We start from the raw sequence: 6,552 nt of genomic DNA, 5'->3' as shown, positions 1-6,552 counted from the left end.
AGATACAACAAATACTAAATAGGACTGATTAAACAAGATAAACAAAGACTCAAAACAGGAGAACACTAACTACAACTTACACTCACGGTTATACAGGATACAATATCTCAAAGGGGAATACTCTTTCACAAGGCTGACAGGTAGGAACACATATGAGGAACACAATGAACCGACGCAAGACAGAGCACACTAGGAAAGCTAAATAGGGGAACAATTAAGACACGACAGGTGGCACAGATAGCAATCACGACACGACTAGGTTAACAAGGGGGGCGGGGCAAGGGAACGAGACAACACAAGCACATGGCCCAAAGGCAAGGCCATGTGCTTGTACACAAAACACGGCTCTGTCATGATCCTGCCTCAAGACTAGGAAAAATCAAGGACACGAGGGCAGAATCATGACACGCAGACAGAAGACAAAAGGACCAACAAGTGCTAAGCATCTCTCGAGGAACTCCTTCAAGACTGTTGGAAGACCATTTCAGGTGACTACCTCTTGAAGCTCATCAAGAGAATGCCAAGAGTGTGCAAAGCAGTAATCAAAGCAAAAGGTGGCTACTTTGAAGAACCTACAATATGACATATTTTCAGCTTCACACTTTTTTGTTATGTACATAATTCCATATATAATTCCACATGTGTTAATTCATAGTTTTGATGCCTTCAGTGTGAATCTACTATTTTCATAGTCATGAAAATAAAGAAAACTCTTTGAATGAGAAGGTGTGTCCAAACTTTTGGTCTGTACTGTATATATGATATGATAATAAGGCCTGAAGTTAGGAAGAACATTTTAAGGAAAAAAATAAAACAAATTTCATAATGATTTTTTCCATCTCAAATCTTGTCTGTGGTTTAAAAACACCCCTAGCCAAACAGGGTGCATCTCTTCCCACTGATAATTACTGTAGTTACCATGTTCTGAACATCACATCCTTTCTTTTCTAACCAGATGTAATCTATATATATATATATATATATATATATATATATATATATATATATATGTGTGTGTGTGTGTGTGTGTGTGTGTGTGTGTGTGTGTGTGTGTGTGTGTGTGGCTGAATAAAAATATTAGGACATTATAAAAATTACATCAACTTAGCACTAACAAGCTTGTTAGTTAAACAGTTAGCATCAGCTAACAATATTTACTTATTTTCAGTACGATGAACACTCATGTCTGTCTACTCGTCTAGTTAATCCAAACAATATAAATATGTATAACGTTACTGTCGATAAACAATATAAAAACAGACGTAACATAGGACATTTTAATAAAACTGTTAACATTACGGCAGCGGTGAATTTGAACGTGCATGAGTTATTGTATTTAATCTGTGTTATTTTATGGGTTTTTTTTGTTGTTGTTTTTTTTTACCTATGTGTCTGCATCGTCTGCACTCGAGCATTTCAGTGGGCTTAAATAGATCACTCTTTACAACGGATTTAGTTCCCAAACAACTGACAGTTTTAACCTAAATATGATTTTCAGTTACAATAATTAATCCAAAATTTCGACATAACTTACTTTTAGCAACATCAGACGCACGCGCGCTCACAAGATCTCCCGGTTCTTACTTCTGGAGACTCGCACTAAACGGTTCATTTGAATCAGTGAGTGGTCGACTCCAGAACAGCTGCAATCGGATCATTCTAATTCGTAAACGAATTGTTTGGTGCGATTCGCGATCAAAAGTTTATTTTGAAAAGACTCAGTTCGTTCATGATGAATCCAGGGCTCTCAAGTTTTGAACTGAGTTCAGAGTGAGATTTTGCCCGCGGTCGCGATGGCGGCAGGGGTTTGATGGGGACGGGTGTCTGATCTCATAAATGACACATATTCTTACAAATAAAATAATATTTATTTAATTCAGCATTTATTTGTGTGTGTGTGTGTGCGTGTGTGTGTGTGTGTGTGAGAGAGAGAGAGAGAGAGAGAGAGAAAATGGTCAGTGTTGTTTATTGTAGGTGTTGGTAGCTGGTTTTGAGGCCAGGGGTTGGTGGCTCCCATTTGAAGCACTGTGGTTCCAGGCCAGCCATTTTTCACAGTTCCATCAAGTGCTAAGCTGTTCCTGGTTTTGGTCTTGTTTAATCCCACCATGGAGAAAACCCTCTCAGCATAGGTATTTGAATGAGCGAGCACTAACACTAATGCAGCTATTTTAGAAAGCCTCCCTGCTTATGTCCCTCACACCTTGATGGACACAGGAGTTCTCTTGTCTGCAGACTAAGCACCAGTAAAAAGAGCTGGTGGTTCCCATTGTGATGAATGGCCATCGTGTTGACCACTCCTTCTTAAAGGAACACCTACAGGTGGCTGCTCTACATAACCCTCTCTTTTTCCCTGTTTCCAGTGGCTTCTCCACTGTTTCCTCTATGGTCCTCCACAGTCTCTTCCATGCACCCATCCTCTACTGGCACTCCCTCCCCTACTGTATTCTCCACAGCCTCCTCCTCTGACCTAGCCACCTTTTTAGGGAGCTGGGCCCGCATTCATAATGATTTTAAGAAAGTCCTCTCAGAAAACTCTTAATTTAGCTTAAAAACTTTTACATAGGAGTCTTAGCTTTAAAGCAATTCGGGACCGATCTGAGAGCAACTCTGACTAAGGAAAAGACAAAAACGTTCATCTTAGTGAGGAGGCGGGGTTGACCCCGTTGCTATGTATGACACAATCTTTTGAAGACTGTGATTGGTTGGTAGTCCAAGAAGGAAAAAAAGAGTGATTTTAAGTATAGGGTCTATTCTAATTCTCACTTTGAATTTACATGCGTAATTTTTCCTATTTGACCGTTCTCTCTCTCTCTCTCTCTCACACACACACACACACACACACACACACACACACACACACACACACACACACATTATATGTGTGTATATGAATTCTATTTTTTTATTTACCATGCTTTTAATTTCCTATAAGATATTTGATTGGTTAGAATGATAAAAATTGCTCGACTCTTTCTAATTACAGTGATTGCTGTCCTATTTAAGTGGCGGTTTGAATGTTGGTTCTAATGTATCAAACATGGAATCAAAGCCAAGAAGGGCGAGAAAGCCAAACTGGACAGAGGAACAGTGTTTACTGTTACCCCAGTTAGTGGATGAACACCAGGACATTCTTAAAGGAAAATTCAGACACAGCAAGGGCAAGAAGCAGACATGGGAGCGTATAGCACAAACTATTAACGGTTCATTCCCTGCTTGTGCGCACCTATAAGCCTGCTATATTCATAAATGCAGTTTTTTGAGCCTGTAAGGTGGGAATGTCCAGTGGAAACGAAATGAACTGCGAACACAATAAGATGTTCTGAAAGTGCTGTAATTGTTTGTGTGATCACTCTGCTTACAGAAGGTTGTGACAGACTCAAATCATCACTATTGCATTGTTGCATGTTCCCAGTTGCCAAATATCGTAATGTAGTGATTACTTTAATTTATATATTAAATTATATTATATTAAATTATATATAATCTATACCGTCTTATTAACTCATTGTCATCCATTGTCTGCAACACATTTCTTCTGCCTCTTCATCTTTCTGCCATTTTCTCCTCTGCTAAAGAAACTCTTAAGCCTCTTAAAAGTCCTCGTCTGTGCTCATAACAAATTTTACCTTAAGACCTCTTTTAAGGGATAAGATGCTTTCTGAATTACTTTTTTCTTAACTAGGATTTTTTTCTTTAATTTTAAAAGTAAACGCCCATATTTCTAAGAATTTTCTTAGAATTTTGTCACTAGGAACTACTTTTTGCATTAAGATTCTTTATGAATATGGGCCCAGATCTTTTAGAACAAAGCATGAAAGATTGATCCTTTGCCTCTTCCCTGACATCTTTGAAATAGACGAATGCAATAATCAATATTATACATTGGATAAAATATAATGAAATAGCCTAGGCAAAACGTTTTCAAAATGGGGACCAGGATGAGGTGCAGTAAAAATAAAAGGAAAGAAAAAACAAAAAATAATTCAAACTATTATGGATACTGCCATACAAGTATTTTGAATAGGCCTATTATAGAAGTCTCTTATATAAAACTATCAGAGTAGCCCCGCATCCTCTTCAACGTGTTAATTTGGCAATAAAAAAATAATAGTGGGCTAATAATAGGCACAAAAGCTACGGCCGACCACGTATAATGGCCAAAATTGCGTGCGTGTCGGGGTCATAATAACCATCAGACCAAAACATATCTTAGACTGTTTTTAAAAAATGTTAAATTAATATATTGATAAAAAAAAACATATAGTGAAAATCTGTGTCATTGTCTTGACAAGTCTGTAACCGTAACGTTACCTACTTCAGCGAGCGTCTGGATCTGTGTTGCACACGAGCCTGTAAAAATCTTACCCGGATACAGCAATGCTATTTTCTGATTGGTTGATCGGTAGCTATATTTTTTTATTCGTTTAGCTGGTGCGTGTCAGGGCCTTCGGGGAACTCACTTGATTCCTCTACGTTACCTGTTTCACTGTTTACAAAAATAGCGCCGCAACTTGGTGGGCGTTATCCTCGTAATGTCTCTGTGCGTGAGAAATACAAGGTGTGGCGTGTGAGCGTGTGAACGGGTTGAAATGCGTGAGTCTCACGCCCAATGCGTGAGACTTGAGAGCCCTGTGAATCAGACACCGCTTCTGCGTGTCGGAGCACGTGATATATTATAGGGAGTAACGATATGTTTTATGAAATGTAGTGAAGTAAAAAGTACGATTTTATTCTTTGGAATGTAGTGAAGTAAAAGTAAAAGTTGCTCAAAATAAAACTACTCCAGTAAAGTACAGATACTTGAAAAATGTACTTAAGTACAGTAACGAAGTAAAGCTACTCCGTTACTGTCCACCACTGCTTTCATGACTATGTTTTTATAACATACTGAAGTGTTCATTGTAATTCTGTTGTGTTCTATGTTGATGTACTAATAAAGCATATGTAAAAGAATAAAGAATTCATTCAAATTTCAAGTGTGTGCATTTGTTAATGTATTTTAAATGCTTTTAATATATAATATTAATATATACAGTATTGTTCAAAATAATAGCAGTACAATGTGACTAACCAGAATAATCAACGTTTTTCGTATATTTTTTTATTGCTACATGGCAAACAAGTTACCAGTAGGTTCAGTAGATTCTCAGAAAACAAATGAGACCCAGCATTCATGATATGCACGCTCTTAAGGCTGTGCAATTGGGCAATTAGTTGAATTAGTTGAAAGGGGTGTGTTCAAAAAAATAGCAGTGTGGCATTCAATCACTGAGGTCATCAATTTTGTGAAGAAACAGGTGTGAATCAGGTGGCCCCTATTTAAGGATGAAGCCAACACTTGTTGAACATGCATTTGAAAGCTGAGGAAAATGGGTCGTTCAAGACATTGTTCAGAAGAACAGCGTACTTTGATTAAAAAGTTGATTAGAGAGGGGAAAACCTATAAAGAGGTGCAAAAAATGATAGGCTGTTCAGCTAAAATGATCTCCAATGCCTTAAAATGGAGAGCAAAACCAGAGAGACGTGGAAGAAAACGGAAGACAACCATCAAAATGGATAGAAGAATAACCAGAATGGCAAAGGCTCAGCCAATGATCACCTCCAGGATGATCAAAGACAGTCTGGAGTTACCTGTAAGTACTGTGACAGTTAGAAGACGTCTGTGTGAAGCTAATCTATTTTCAAGAATCCCCCGCAAAGTCCCTCTGTTAAAAAAAAGGCATGTGCAGAAGAGGTTACAATTTGCCAAAGAACACATCAACTGGCCTAAAGAGAAATGGAGGAACATTTTGTGGACTGATGAGAGTAAAATTGTTCTTTTTGGGTCCAAGGGCCACAGGCAGTTTGTGAGACGACCCCCAAACTCTGAATTCAAGCCACAGTACACAGTGAAGACAGTGAAGCATGGAGGTGCAAGCATCATGATATGGGCATGTTTCTCCTACTATGGTGTTGGGCCTATTTATCGCATACCAGGGATCATGGATCAGTTTGCATATGTTAAAATACTTGAAGAGGTCATGTTGCCCTATGCTGAAGAGGACATGCCCTTGAAATGGTTGTTTCAACAAGACAATGACCCAAAACACACTAGTAAACGGGCAAAGTCTTGGTTCCAAACCAACAAAATTAATGTTATGGAGTGGCCAGCCCAATCTCCAGACCTTAATCCAATTGAGAACTTGTGGGGTGATATCAAAAATGCTGTTTCTGAAGCAAAACCAAGAAATGTGAATGAATTGTGGAATGTTGTTAAAGAATCATGGAGTGGAATAACAGCTGAGAGGTGCCACAAGTTGGTTGACTCCATGCCACACAGATGTCAAGCAGTTTTAAAAAACTGTGGTCATACAACTAAATATTAGTTTAGTGATTTCACAGGATTGCTAAATCCCAGAAAAAAAAAAAGTTTGTACAAAATAGTTTTGAGTTTGTACAGTCAAAGGTAGACACTGCTATTTTTTTGAACACACCCCTTTCAACTAATTGCCCAATTGCACAGCCTTAAGAGCGTGCATATCATGAATGCTGGGTCTTGTTTGTTTTCTGACA

The 6,552-nt window shown here is 38.3% G+C and overlaps 1 long non-coding RNA gene across 1 annotated transcript; it reads left to right on the top strand.

The window, feature by feature from the left end:
• The first annotated feature begins 1,738 nt into the window (after nucleotides 1–1,738).
• Nucleotides 1,739–3,487, top strand: LOC127938413 (uncharacterized). Its single transcript, XR_008148715.1, has 2 exons — nucleotides 1,739–2,129; nucleotides 2,233–3,487. It is a non-coding gene; the product is annotated as an uncharacterized LOC127938413 (long non-coding RNA).
• Nucleotides 3,488–6,552: the final 3,065 nt, after the last annotated feature.

This window comes from Carassius gibelio, chromosome A20 (assembly GCF_023724105.1).
Source record: "Carassius gibelio isolate Cgi1373 ecotype wild population from Czech Republic chromosome A20, carGib1.2-hapl.c, whole genome shotgun sequence".
Lineage (NCBI taxonomy): Eukaryota > Metazoa > Chordata > Actinopteri > Cypriniformes > Cyprinidae > Carassius > Carassius gibelio.
Note: the sequence above shows the minus strand (reverse complement) of the source record. Positions and strands in the feature narration are given on the sequence as shown.